The sequence below is a fragment of the Vulpes vulpes genome, chromosome 9 (assembly GCF_048418805.1).
Source record: "Vulpes vulpes isolate BD-2025 chromosome 9, VulVul3, whole genome shotgun sequence".
Taxonomy (NCBI): Eukaryota; Metazoa; Chordata; class Mammalia; order Carnivora; family Canidae; genus Vulpes; species Vulpes vulpes.
The window spans coordinates 16,218,711-16,234,070 of NC_132788.1; the positions used below are offsets into that span (position 1 = coordinate 16,218,711).

The 15,360-nt window shown below is 51.0% G+C and overlaps 1 protein-coding gene across 4 annotated transcripts in view; it reads right to left on the reverse strand.

The window, feature by feature from the left end:
• Window positions 1-15,360, reverse strand: part of GFRA2 (GDNF family receptor alpha 2) — an 85,463-nt gene that overhangs the window by 53,301 nt on the left and 16,802 nt on the right. The window lies entirely within an intron of this gene.

Genomic DNA, 15,360 nt, shown 5'->3' on the forward strand with positions numbered 1-15,360 from the left:
GGAGGGACAATTCTCATCAAGGCATCTTCAGCAGCCAGAGCACAAACAGCACCACTACACCATCCTCACACCCACCATATGGCCACTGAAACTGTCCCTACACATTTCAAACTGTCCCAAGGCAGGGGCTCTACAGTGGCTAGTTAGTACAGAGAACCATGAAAACGGAAGGGGCTGGCGGGAGCCCTGACACCATGAGGTGGAGGGTAAAGGTCAGCCTCGGACTCTAACAGGGCTGAGCACATATCAGCCAAAGGGTATATGTGCTGGATGTTGTGACCTTGGCATTAGTGCCATGGCTCTAAGTTTTGCACCACTGTCCATGGAGTGGAATGTCCTGGACAAAAAGCAGACTTCTCAGGAATTGTGGGGTTCCCTTTGTGGTGGCTACTCCATCATCCCACAAGTCTCAGCTCTTCTAAGGACCACCTGATCCTCCACCGCCAGCTGACCCTCACCTACAGAGAGCCTCTTGTCCATCCTGATGACAGAGGAGGGAGACAGGAATCCAGTCTGCACGTGCCCACCTGAGACATTCTGGTGAGAGCCAGATGGGAGATCACCTAATCCTACCTCTTGATTTTACAGATAAGGAAACTGAGGCACTAAGTGGGCAAGGGTTTGCCCAAGGTCCCCCAGCACACTGGCTGGTAAACCAGAGCAGGAACCCAGTCATGCCAGCACTGTGTACAACATCAGCTTAGCTTTTAGGATGGAGGAGCCACAGCCTTTTTATTCAATCTTCATCCACTCAGTAAATGCTTGCCAATACTTAGTGAGTACCACCCACCTTACAGAAGGTCCTGGAAGGTGGTGGAAAGGACACTGAGTGAGGGAGGCTGATGCCATGCCCCACCCCACCCCCGCCATGGCCAGCGCAGGTGCCTGAGCATTTCCAACACCACTGCTTGTGTTCAAGTCTCTGGGTCATTAACCATCTGTCTAACCCCACCTCTGCACAGCCCTCTCTCTGCTAGGTGCTGGGGCAGAGACATATGTGTAAGAGGTGGTCACATTCTTGAAGAGCTCACAAATCTAGCTAGGAAACCAAGAGGCAGAAGAGCACAGCAGTTAAGACTGGGTGTTCTAGAACTGAGCCATCTGCATTGGATGGCTCTGCTGCGTGACTCTGGACAAGTGACTTAAAAAAAAAAACCACACCAACTTCCTCTGCCTCAGTTTCTCCACCTGCAAAACAGTACCTACCACATAGCATTCTTGAATGACATGGCTCACTTTTTACTCTCTCCCGCATGATAACTTTGCCCTGTCTACAAGATCATCCTCATCAGCTGTTACACCACCCATCTTTAAGAAAAAAAGCCTCCTCATGACCCACCGTGAAGGTACCACCCCATTTTTCTGCTCCTTGAAAGCAAAACCCCTCAATGGAGTTGTGCATACCAGCAGTCTCTTTCTCCCCTCCTGGTCTCACCTAGACCTGCTGCAGCCTGGCATTTACCTCCCCCTCCTGCTAGTGATCCTCTTCCTCAGCCCATCAGGACACTGGCCACAGTGGGTGGCCCCCTATGGCTCCCTTTCCTCATGGCCCGCCCTCTCTGTGGTCTTCCTGCAGCCACCCTGCACTTGTCTGAGCAGTCTCCGCCTTTTCCAGGGCTCAGCCTCCTCCTATATGCACCCACTCTCTAGGGCCCTCATGGCTGGCCCCCACCCAGACCTCCCTCTGAACCCCAGATCCGTATGTCCAACTGTCTGCTTGCCCACTCTACCTAAAAGGCTGACACCTGCATCTCAAATTTAACATGCCCCAAATCAAGCCCACATGTTCCCTGCGAGGCTCCCAGCACAGGCCTCCTCCTCCCTCTGAAAATAACTCACCCTCCCAGTAGCTCAGGCCAAAAATCTCAGTACCTCCATGATTCCTCTTGTATTCACACACTACGTCAGGAAAACCAGGCAGTTCCACCTCCAAAAAACATCCAGAATCCAACCACTTCTCCCCACCACCCCTGCTCCCCACCCCCACGGTCTAAGCCGTCATCACCACATGCTGGCAAGAGCCTCTGTTCCTAGTCTCCCTTCTCTGTCCTTGCACCCACTCCACCCCCTACCTTAAAACAATCCTCTCTCATCACAGCTGGAGTGAAACTTCTAGAACCTAAGGCAGAGAGATCACGCTCCTGGGCCCCAAAGCTTCCAGTGGATTCCCATCTCACTCAGGCCTGGGCATGGTCTTCAAGGCTCTATATCTGTGCCATCCAACATGGTAGCCACTACTCACATGTGGCCATTGAACCTGAAATGTGGCTAGCTCGAAATGAGATGTCCATACCAGGTTCTAAAAATACACACCAGATTTTGAAGATTTACTAAGAAAAAATAATAATGTAAAGCATTTCATTAATAATTTTTTAGTTTGACTACATATTGAAACAATAATATTGTGGAAGTATTTTAAACGAATATATTGTTAATTAATTTTACTTGCTTCTTTTTTACTTTTTTAATGTGGCTACTAGAAAACTTAGAATTATATAGGTGACTCATATTTCTGTTAGCCAGCACTGCTCTATATGACTTCCCCTCCTACTCCTCCTGGTTACTTCTTCAATTTGAGCCACAATGGCCTCCTTGCTCTTCCTGGACTGTGCCCTGATGTCAGGGCCTTTGCACTTGCTGCTTCCTCTTCCTGGAAAGCTCCTGCCCATTACCTTTCCTCATTTCTTTCAAGTCTCTGCTCAAATCTGTGAATCCTTCCCAACCACTATACATAATAAGAAGCCAAGCCCATTACCTCTACTCTGATCTCTTTTTCCCACAACTCATCACCATCTACCATAGTATTCACTTCCTTCGTCATTTGTTTGTTTGTGTCAAATATAAACTCCGTGAAAGCAGGGGCTTTACTGGTTGTACTCACTGCAGTACCCATATTTCCCAATGTCTGGTACGTGGTAGGTGTTGCAGACAAATTTAACAAGTCAAAGAATAAATGTACTTTGAACGATATTTAATTCTTAGCAAGTACTCAAAAGCTGTTGGCTAATATTACTAAAGAAGCCAAACTGACATGGAGCCAACAATAGTGGTCAATGCAAGGCCATGTCTAGTCAAGTATCAATGTGGTCCAGAAGGGCTCAGATGTGAAAGTCAGGAGACAAGGGACAAAGACTGGGCCTCACCCCGACACCCTGCCAACAACAGCCCTACAAAGGTGGAAAAAGAGAAGTTCCCTCTCTTCTTCTTGTGAAAACAAAAAGGGGATTAAGGCAGAGAGGGAATCGAGGATGGTTTTCCCATTCACTGGATAAAGAAATCTTTACTGAAGGCCTACTAGGTGCCAAGCACTTCCTCAGAGCCCCAGCTGGGAACAAGGGGGCAGGCTGCGGCAGTGCTAAACTCTGCATCAGCGAAGTCAGGCTGCTGCAGGAGCAGAGAGGAAAGCATCGTGCCCAGCCCAGGGGTCACAGAAGCAGTGACATCTCTGCTGAACCTACAGGATGAGTCAGAGGAAGCAAAACGAGTGCAAAGCGGGTCCCCAGGCCGAGCGAACAAAGAGTTGGGGCAAAAGCTGGGGGGGGAGCCCACAGCAATTCAGGATGCCAGGAGATGGAAACTGAAAGAGGAGCCCAGGGGTGCACAAGAGAGGCTTGTCCACAGTGGGGTGCGGCCTCCCAAGCCGTCCCCACCACACCCCCGAGCTGTGGCCACACCATCCTGCCAGGGCCAGGATCCAAGGATGCCTGTCGACACAAAGGCTGTTCTGGGGGCATCTCCCCCGCCAGCCAGGTGGTTCTTCCACGTTCCTTGCACCTGTCAGGACGCTGGCGGGCGGAAGGGAAGAGCCAGCGAAGCAGCCTGGGGCGGAGGTGGAGGAGCGCCAGGACGGCCAGGCCCCCGGAGAGGCGCGGGGCGACGCCGCACGCGGAGCAGCAGCTAATTTGGGCCTGTGGCTGCTTTTAGGTTCCCCAGGTGCTCTGTTCCTGCTCCTCTCAGCGTGTTCTGAGCTAATGCCGCTGTAATTACAGCCTCAGTGCCTTCCATTTGGAACTTGAATAGTGAGAGCTTGTGCTAGGGGGCGGGAAATGTAAACCCCTGGGCCAAAACTTGGTAAATTTCCTAGAAAAAAAAAAAACAATAAATGTGGCAACAGTAACAGCAATTGCCTGGTTACAGGGATGATGACCCTTCCGACCCTCCCGGAGCGGATGCCCACCCTGGGGGGAGCTCGGCCCAGGAGGCTGGCCTGGGCTCAGCTCTCCTTCCAAGCCAGGAGGCCCGGGGCCGAGACGGGCAGGCCCACCAGACGGCCCCTTCCCACAACCACCCCCTCACTTTCACCACTGACCGCCTCTCCCCTGGGTCCAGAAGGCTTGCTTTTCTCTTCAGGAGACCCCACTTGGGGAGGAGGGAGGAAAGTGCTGGGTTGCAAATAGCAGCCTCACCCAGCGAGGGGCTCAGCCCCTTGACCAAAATGTCCAAAGGGCAGGGAGGGAGGGAGGCCCCTGCTACCCGCCTCCCATACCACCCAGCAGAGACCACACAGGACCTGCAAAGAATTCAGGAGCTAGGGGTACCTGCGTGGCTCAGTGGCTGAGCGTCTGCTTTCAGCTCAGGTCGTGATCCCAGAGTCCTGGGATCGAGTCCCACATAGGGCTCCCTGCATGGAACCTGCTTCTCCCTCTGCCTGTGTCTCTGCCTCTCTGTGTCTCTCATGCATAAATTTAAATATATATATATTTAAGAATTCAGGGGCTAGAAGTCCACATAGACCTGGTCCAGCCTACTCTCCACACTCACTCTGCTCCTCCCTACACAGGTCTCTCAGGTCTGCTGTGAGGAGCCCAGATGGGCCAAGGGACAGTGAGGGGGGATTTAACCACCTTGATACTTTACAGAACCTCAGGGAACTCAGCCTCCCAGCTCCAGCCCCTGGGTACACACCCTGGCTTCTTCATGCCCCTCCATGAGGCAGGGCCAGGGAACAACTGTAGAGGAGCTCCCTCACCCCAGCCAAGCCTCCCTTGCCTCCCCTCTTCCCTCCTGGGGTGCTGCCTTGAGCCAATGACCATCTGTCCCTAGATCTTCAAACTGCTAATCCTGAAATATCTGTGTGACACTTGTATCAAGTTGGGTTTATCACAACGCAGTCACCTTGGTCCACCTATATCAATTTTGGCACGTTACCAGTACCACACATACGAGCATTGAATTAATTTCTCCTTTAAATAAATCTCTTGGGATCCCTGGGTGGCGCAGCGGTTTAGCGCCTGCCTTTGGCCCAGGGCACGATCTGGAGACCCAGGATCGAATCCCACATCAGGCTCCCGGTGCATGGAGCCTGCTTCTCCCTCTGCCTATGTCTCTGCCTCTCTCTCTCTCTCTCTCTCTCTCTCTCTGTGTGTGTGTGTGTGTGACTATCATAAATAAATAAAAATTTTTTAAAATTTAAATAAATAAATAAATCTCTTAATTTTTAAACATTTTAGTTTAAATTTTGGGCAGCCCCGGTGGTCCAGCGGTTTAGTGCTGCCTTCAGCCCAGGGTGTGATCCTAGAGACCCAGGATCGAGTCCCACGTCGGGCTCCCTGCAATGGAGCCTGCTTCTCCCTCTGCCTGTGTCTCTGCCTCTCCCTCTCTCTCTGTGTTTCTCATGAATAAATAAATAAAATCTTTTTTAAAAAATGTTTAAATGTCTTCAATTGTCAATTTTTAAATTTTTTTAAGATTGATTGACTGATTTGAGAGAGCAACTGAGCAAATGCATGCAGGCACAAGTGGGAGGAGGGACAGAGGGAGAGAGAATCTCAGGCAAGCTCCATGCCCTCAGCCTCTATCTCACAACCCTGAGATTATGACCCAAGCAGAAACCAAGAGTCAGACACTTAACCAACTGAGCCACCCAGGCACCCCTTTAAATTCTTTAATACCTAACCAGATTTATCCTAAATGATAACATCTATGTTAGTTCTGAATTTTTCTAATATGTGTTAAAATACACTGCTATTAAAATAAAAATATTTATTCCTACGCCCGTCTCCCATTCCAGCAGCAGGGTGCGTGCAGTCAGAAGGAAAAAACTGATTTACAGTCGAGGTTCTTCAACTTTGGTGCATTTGTGAGTCACCTAAAGTGCCTGTTACATGCAAATGCACAGGCCCCACGCCTCCCTGTCAAAAACTCTATGCCTGGTGCCTGAGAATCTGGATTCTGCAAGCTCTCGCATGATTCTGAGGCTGCCTTCCCAACTTGCAGAACCAGTGATTTGGAGGAGAGGCTAAGCTGCCAGTGCCCACTCCTCAAATACACACACATCTGATCCAGCATATTTACCAAACCCACCCTCAGCAGAAGGCACCTGATGGGTCTCTATTGCACACTCCCTGGGGCTTCACCCTCAACCCAACTGGAAGCTTCAAGGTAGACTCTCCAACCACCAAAAGGCCTCTCCCTGTGGGAGTAAAATAAGATGCTCACCATTCTGTGATACTTGTAATCCAATGGGGTGCTGGGTATTGGTATTTCTATTCCCCTTCTGGCCTTCCAAGAAACTGCCAGCCTGGTCACTTGCCCCTAATCTCACTTCTAGCTGCAATGTCCAGCCCCAAGCCTAGCCTGGGCCTCTGTGCCATACTCCACAGCTCTGCCACTAAAGTGGAAGCTGGAGGCTTAATTCTGTCTCTGACTCTCCCAACGTGTCAATCCCCAGATAAAGCCTGACCCTCTCTGGGTCTTACTGCCTCATCTGAAAAATGACAGGTTTTCAACTATATGGTCTGTATTTTGTGATTCTCTTGCTAACCCTCACCCCCCTACACACACACACACACACACACACACAGAGTGTAAGACTCTGAGGGCTGCAGGGAGTGAGGAAATTCCCATCCCACCTCCTTTAGAAACAGGCTAAAAGGAGTCTACCCTGGTCCCATGCAAACACAGCATTTGTATGCATAGAAATACACTCGCATAAACAAGGACTCACAGCCACACCTGCCTCCTCCATGCGCAGACCCCAAGGTCCTGTCGGCTGGCAGTCAGTCACACACAGCTAGCTGTCAACCAACAAATATGTTCAGGTATTGACCACATGCTCTAGAAATCCACCTATGAACTGAAAAGACAGAGTCCCTTCTCTCCAGAGGCTTTCAGTCTAGTGAGAGAAAGACTGATAATAAACATGTTATTAAATAAATATGGTAATTTAAAGTGCTAATACATGCTACAGAGAAAATAAACTAAGGGAATTCAAAAGAGAATGACTGGGGGATGGGAGGCTCTGTCCTAGGAGGTAATATCCAAGTTGAGAAAGAATGGTGGGCAGAAGGAGTGAAACACACACAAAAAAAAATCCAAGGTAAGAGAATCCCAAGCAAAAGGAAAAGCAGGTGCAAAGGCCCTGAGACAGTCATAAGCTTGGTGTGTGCCAAAGGAAGAGTAAAGTGGCTGAAGCTTCCTTAACGAAGCAGAAGTAAGAGAGAAGAGAAGCCACAGGTGGGTAGTGACTACAAAGATTCTGTATATAACTTAGAGATAAAAACAACAGGATGGGTGGGATGCTAAATGGGATGAAAGAGAAATCCAGGAAAACTCTTAGGTTTGGGGCTTGAGCACCAGGTGGATGGTGAAATCACTTTGTAAAACAGGAAAGACCTGGAGGGGGCAGCGCTGGTGGCGCAGTGGTTTGGCGCCGCCTGCAGCCTGGGGTGTGATCCTGGAGACCCAGGATCGAGTCCCACATCGGGCTCCCTGCATGGAGACTGCTTCTCCCTCTCCCTGTGTCTATGCCTCTCTCCCTCTGTGTCTATGAATAAATAAATAAAATCTTTAAAAAAAAAAAAAAAGGAAAGACCTGGAGGGGAGAAGGAGCGCAAAACTAAACACACAATTCTGTTTTCACTGAAGTTGGAGATGCCTACTAGATGTCCAAGTGGAGATGCTGAAAGGGCCGAAGGACAAATGAGTGCAGGAGGTAGGTCTGAGCTAGAGGCATAAAACAGTATGACTGACATGGAGGCTATTTGGTACCAGAGGACTAAATCAGGTGGCCCAAGTTGAGGGTGATGACAAAGAAGAGGAAAGGGCTCAGGACAGGATGGGCTTGGGATGCCATCATTTAGCAGACACTGGGAAGGAGTGGACCAGGAGGTGGTAGAAAGCCAGGTGTCATGGAAGCCAAGCCAAGACCTCCAAAGAGGACAATCAACTCAGTCCAAAGAAGTAGGGATGTAAGGGTGAGCAGAGGGGCAATCGACAATGAGATGCAGACAAAACCAACCCTAAATGGGGCTGGATGGGAAGCAGGACAGGTGAGGAACTAGAGGGAACCCACTTTCCCGATGGGCTGTAGCCACCCACACCATCACCACCATACCCCTCACCCTCATGGGGCCATCCGTGCCCAGTTGCCCAAGATTCACTCACTCTCCCAACACTTGCATCCTGAGCACCCGCTACATGTGGAGCCCAGCCAGAGAAATGAGCAAAACCAACAAAGGCCCCTGCCTTCCTGAAGCTTACATTCTCCTTTGAGTGAGAGACTATAATCCAGTAACAAAGAGAAAGTTACACTTGGCCTGAAGCTCGCTCTGCAGCTTCACAAGTCTCCCTGCCCGTCCCTGCTGGGGGCTGGGCTGATGATTATGTGCAGGGACTCTGGCCCAGCTGGGAGGCGGAGGACCTAGCTGGGCCACCAGCTAGCAGAGCAAGCGTCACAGGTTATGCAACCTCTTTGAGCCGCATTTATTTTCCTTATCTGCAAAACGAGGACAAAACACCCAGGCTGCCCGCACATAGGACGGATGCTAAAGATGAGACAGGATAATATAGATAAAAATGCCTTCACAGTTCCCGGCACATGCGCCATAAATGCTTGCTTAAGAATGTGTTCCCCAGCTGGAAAGATCTTCCCCCCAATCTCTCCATTTTCACATAACTCTGCTAGAAGAGACTCATCCCATGGACCTCTTGCCCCAGCCTCACACACCACACCCCAAAAGATAGAAGGGTCCCCAGTCTCCTCATTGGTGAACAAGAGACAGGCTCTCTGCTCATCCAGGAGCCTAAGAGATCAGGAACTCCAGAATCTTCCTCGCCACTGGAGTGGTGGCCAGGAGCCCCACACCATCTGCATGAAGTAATGCCTCAGCTTCCCCAAGAGATGATCTTGCCAATCCCAGCATGCCTCGCCTACCAGTCCTCTGTCCTCACTCAAGGGCCAGGCATCCAGTGGGACCACAATCTTCATCCCCACTGCTCCAGATGCCTGCCCTCCTCGAACTAGTAGCAGTCCCAAGCTCCCTTATATCCTCAACCTTCTCTGGGACATTCCTCTCACCTCCAGCCCCACACAGCACACAGCCACCCCAGCACCCTCCAGGGTCAGCCGTATTTTTGGAAGCAAACCAACACACCAAAAGTTAATTTGATGAATGGCAAATTCACTGAAAATCTATTCCAAAAACCGATTGCTCTTAAACATCATTTTATATTTTGTCAAACCTTAACCACTGTCAGAATTCTTTCTCCAATTCTTCAAAGGGCTTATTAGTCTTAATTTGTGTTGCAAGCAATTAAAAATTAAAATTTCATTATTTCACATTTGAAGGGGCTTTTTTGGCCATTTTTGAGGGCTCTGTGTCTTCTCAAATGTAATCGGAGTGGGTTTTTTTAAACTAGGTTTTTGACCATGGTCACACCAATTCCCACAATGGCACATCAGCTTTAATTTTGTATTTACAACAATTAAAAACAAAATTGAAGCATTTCATATTGATACGATTCACCTAAATCCTTCATCAGCATTTTTTTTTAAGATTTTATTTATTTATTCATGAGAGGCAGAGAGAGAGAGAGAGAGAGACACAGGCAGAGGGAGAAGCAGGCTCCATGCAGGGAGCCTGACGTGGGACTCCATCCCAGGTCTCCAGGATCACGCCCTGGGCTGAAGGTGGCGCTAAACTGCTGAGCCACCCGGGCTACCCCAGCATTTTTTATTTGTGGTGAATGGATGTGTGATTGGAAGCACCAATCACAAGTTAAAATTTTTTTACTGATTATGAAATATGCTTTTCTCATCCTAAGATGTCCTTCTTCACAAAGAAGTTCCAAAAAGCCATCTACAGTTGCTGTTTTTATCTTCCTACCTCACATCCTCTCTTCCATCCTCCCCAAATCAACCTTCCAACCCATGGCCCCACTAAGGATAGTGTAGTCAAGGTCATTAGGGACCTCCATGCTGCCACATGCGATGGCCATGTGTCTAAACTTCTCTGAACTGACCCCTCTGCTACATTGGGCATAGCTGACCGCTTCTCTCTTGAGACCTGTACCTCTCTTGGCTTCCCCCGGCACCTTTGACTTGCTTTCCCCTTCCTCACTGGCCCTCATCTCAACTTCTTTGCTCACTCTTCTCCCCTGCTCATGAAGCCCAGCCTCCCTCTCTTTTTGTCCACACACTCTTGCTAGGTGACCTCATGGGTCCATGGCTTTAAATATCATCTATATGCTAACGACTCTCAGTCTATATATCAACCCTGACCTCTCCTCAGAAGTCCAGGCTTATATCCAACTGCCTACTTGGCATTTCCAGGCAGAGGTCTGACAGAGAACTCTAGCTTACTGGCCCCCCCCAACCTCTCCTTCCCTCTTTCCCATCCTAATATATGGCAGTCCCATCGTTGTTCAAGCCTAAATTACCAGAGTTGTCCTTAGCTCCATCCCACAACAAATCCCTCTCCATCCCCTACTGTCTTAGGACTCTAGCCTGTGCAACAGCCTCCAACTGCTCTCCGGCTTCCACTCCTACCCGTGCCCCTCCCCACCCCATGATCCACTCTCCCGCAGCTCAAGAGTAAGCTTTTCAAAAGTATAAATCACACTGTGCTTCTCAAGTGCCTAAAATCCTAAGTGCTACCCAAGTGCCTAAAAGGTTTCTCATCACTCTTCAAATGAAATCCAAAGTCCTTAACTTGCTTGTAGCATCCCAGTGATCTGGCCCCTGCCTGCATCTGTGCTCACCCCCCCAAACCACCACATCCACCTCATTCACTGAGTCCCAGCCACATGGCCTTCCCAGGTCCCACCCTCCCTCATGGTGTCTCCTCCTGGGGACTTCATGGCTGGATCCTTCCTGAGAGTCCAATTTTGGCATTCCCAATCTGGAGGACCCACCAGCCACCTCGGTCCTATCTTCCTATTTAACTTGCATGGCACTCATCACTATCTATTTGTTGGTGGTGCTGTTAATTTGTTTGTTGGCTTGTCTTCTGTTTTTCTGTCTCAGGCTAATTGAAATAAGCTCCATAAAAGCAACAGACTTCCTTGTCTCATTCACTAACATATCCGCAGCACCTAGAACGAGGCGCAGCATGCAAAGGACGCTCCTGGAGTTTAAGGATGAATTCACACACACACCACCTCTGCAAGATGGGGCATAAGCGCCCAGAGTTCAATGACAAAGCCTCCAGACTGTAGGAAGCCTAAAAATATACATATAATGGTTTAGTCCAATAATTATTTTTCTTGATCACGTGAAAATGGACTTCCCATCTTCAAATGCCCCTCTGTATCTAGCCCTGGACCAGTGTTCCCTGGGTTTCCCCAGGCGGTAAAAAAGAAGGCTGAAGAGAGTGATTGTTCTGCTGAGGGAAGGGCCCCATCACCCCTCTTCACTTGCCCACTCAAGCCACACACACACACACACACACGCACACACACGCACCCATGCACCACCACCACCACCACCTCACATCCTCATATATACATACCACTCCACACACACACCACCCCCATGCCACACACACACACATAGCATACATGCCATATGCACACATCACCTCACACACACACACCATATGCACACACACTTTCATATGTACATGCTACTCCACACAAATATACACCATACGTATGCTGCCCACACACACATATCCTGCGTGCCATATGCACATACCACCTCACACACACATACACACACATGCTCACAGCACACACACACATACACACACACACACAATCTGCACCACCCCACACATACCACCCTCCACACACTCTGACCCCAGTCAGACCTATGCCTCTCTCTCCACAGCCATGGGGCTAAAGGAGTCTATCAACAGATATGATTGGAAGGGGCAGCCCCAGGGCAGTTACCCAAACCCTGTCTTATGCTGGGATAAATCAGGTGAGTACAGTGCATGGCTAAACCAGGAGCATGCGCGGGGGGGACGGAATCTTGCAGCCATCTCAGGAGCCTCTCAAGAGCAGAGAGACCCAGCCCAGAACAACCCCACATCCACGCTGCTGGCCGAGCCTGTCTTCATACCCGAGAGGACGCAAGTAGGTGTCCCCTAGGAGACGCTATTTTACAAGTACCAGAAGAGATGCCTGCGTGGCTCAGTCAGTTAAGTGTCCGACTCTTGATTTCAGCTCAAGTCATGATCTCAGGGTCCTGAGATCCAGCCCTGCATCGAGCTCCGCACTGGGTGTGGAGCCTGCTTATGACTCTCCCTCTGCCCTTACCCCCCTAATAAAAAGTACCAGAAAATGTCTTTGCCCTAAAAACCTCACCCCAACCATGACATCTCAAATTCTACCATTAAAAAAGCCTCTCTTGGGGGTTAAACTTTGTTCTCTCCTGTTCTTTTCTTCCTTCCTTCCTTTTTTCTCACAGCAGTTTCTTCTTTGGACACAAAGGCAACGAAGCATGATGTCACCAACACCCTGCTCACACCTTAGCACAAGCAGATCCTCCCACCCACTGACGGGAGCCCGAGGTCACAAGATCACAACACTGCTAGGAGAAAGCAGGAAACAAAAAGGAGGGGGGACACCTCGGCACCCCTTGATGACGAAGCTGGCCTCCTCCCAGGTGCTCCCAACTGCTGATTGGTGTGGCAAGAATCACTGGTCACCTGACCCGATCCACCCATCACCTCCCCTCCTCTGTCCCCACAGTCCCACAGTCCCTGGCCCCACACCCCACACCCTCGCTCCCTGGCCATCAGAGGAGCTCTTCCCGAAAGGGGAGGAGGAAGAGGTGATAGAGCTGCAGCTAAAGCCCAATTTTCGTTGACACTCAGAGTCTCTGACAGCTGTTAGAAGAAGAATGTGATTTTGAAATTTAAATAACACGCTTCTGCATTCGGCTCAGGGAGACAACCTGAGGATAAGCAGTTTATCGCCTAAGCCACCATGCAGGGGGGCAGGGAGAGAGGCCGCCTGCTTCCTCAGTTCCTCCCTGTCCTCCATCCCCAAACCGCCTCCCCACCCACCTCCTCGTAGGGGCTGCCTCAGAAGGGGGTTTCCGAGACTCACCAGCCAAGCAGCTGAAGCCGGTGAAGCCCTTGCTCCCAGTCTCTGCCAAGCAACCTGAGGGGAGGAGGGGCTGGGGCAGAAAGGCTCAGACACCCCCTCAGAGGAGCCGGGAAAGGAAGGGGCCTCCACAGGCATCTAGCAGAGCTGAACCAGGCCCCCCCAATGGCCATGGGGGCGACCGTCACACAGGTCTGGCTCTGGAGGCCAGGACCTCAGCCCCTCCCCAGTCAGGTAGCCATGCTGAGTGAGCTCTGTTCTGGAGAAGTCCAGGGCAGGACTCCTGGGCAAGGAGACCCCAGAGAGGCCAATCTCCCATCTGACATCAGGATCTCTCTTCACTGTCCTTGGAGCCCACCAGGCCCAGAAGATGTGTGGTTCCTTCACTATCCCAGCTGGGCCAGGTCTCTAAGCCATGATGCTGCCAGGAATGGCATTTCCAGAACCCCTCTCTCCCCTTCCAAGACTTCCATGATCTACCCAAGTGCACTGAACTCTCCAGGCAGCACTTGGTCTACACCACCACCGCCGCCACTAAGCCTCCTGGTGAGTGTCTAAGTGGGTGTCTGCTCACCCCACCAGACAGTGAGGACGTGAGTCTGCATCAGTTTAAAGCAGTGTCTGATGTAGCATCTGGAACACAGCAAGCTGAATGTTTACTGAACTAAACAGGTGGGCCCCAGCCCCACCTCTCCCACGAAGCACTTAGGAGCCCCGCCTTTCCCTAAACCTCAGATGCTCCTAAGGTGCAGCCCACACAGGCCCCTCACACTCGCCTGGACCTCTTCACACCTTTCCTCATGTGGTCTAACACCCCACACCAAGCCATTAGCTCCCTCCTGCCCACAGCAGCACCGCCCATGGCCTTCACCCAGGTTGCCCCAGTGCCACATAAGGACCTGTGCATGCATCATCACCAACCCCTGCAGCGAAGGCCCCAACTGCTCCGTTTTACAGGTCAGCAGGGTCAGGTGACCCACCCTGTGGTCACCCAGCTGGTAGGGCAAAGCCAAGATTCAAACTAGGTCTAGCAGGCCCACTCCAGGATCTTCTGTGGATATGTACTAGGAGCACGGCGCAGTGCAAGGCACCCCCAGGAATATGGAGAGGCTAGATGCACTGACACAGACACCAACACCCACAATCACACACATGCCCCAACCATGACACTTCTGTGGTACCAAGGGCAAGGGTGGTGTTCATCTGTCAGGGGCCACCTGCCAGACTTCTTGGCAGGGATAGGGTGCCCTCCACTCCTAAGCCCCCAAAAACGGAACCACTGGAACCTGAAACAAGACCAAGCAAGACAGCCCATCCACCCCAGAGGCTCACGGGCCAACTCAGGCAGACAGCGCCCATGGCTTCTTCCTCCAACCCACAAAAGGCCACGGGCCCAGACATCTCGCCAGCCTCCGTGTGTCCCCACCACCCCACAGCATGACTCACCAAGGTCAGGGTGGCTCAGCAGGAGTCCCCAGGGTGTACTGTCCCATGAAAATTACCAGTCAGCTCCCACTCCAGCCCCCACCAAGCACCATCGTGGGTAGGAGGCAACCTCGTGTCACCAAAAGCCTTGCAACCATTTCCCAGATGGAAGCTTCCAGACCAGCTCTGCCACAGCCAGTCATCTGCCCTTAGAGAATCCACTCCATACGTTTTAAAGAGCTACATATTTTAGTGCAATGTGCCCCAGCACTGAGTCAAGCATTTGCCTGCAGTAGCTCACTTAGTCCCAACAGAAACTCTAGGCAGCAGGTGTTTCTTGCAGTGCCTTGCTGTAGGAGAGGAAGCCAGGGCTTACAGGCACCTGCCTGAGCAGCCCCGGGGCAGGGTGGAAGTGAGCACTAGATTCCCAGTCCAGTCTGGCCCTGCTCTTGGGGTCTCCGTTTCCTCTTCTGTCCAGAGAAAGCCTGAGCCTAGGTGATCTCCAAGTTCCCTTCCAGCTACAGGAGGGACATGTTTCCATAAATATGCTCCACACCCATGCATCTGGTAAGGCCTGCAGTGGATGCAGAGGCCCCAGAGGCTCCTGTTCTGCGCCAAGAATGCCCAGCCCGGCCAGGCCATCTGCCTGTGGCTTCTCTCTGT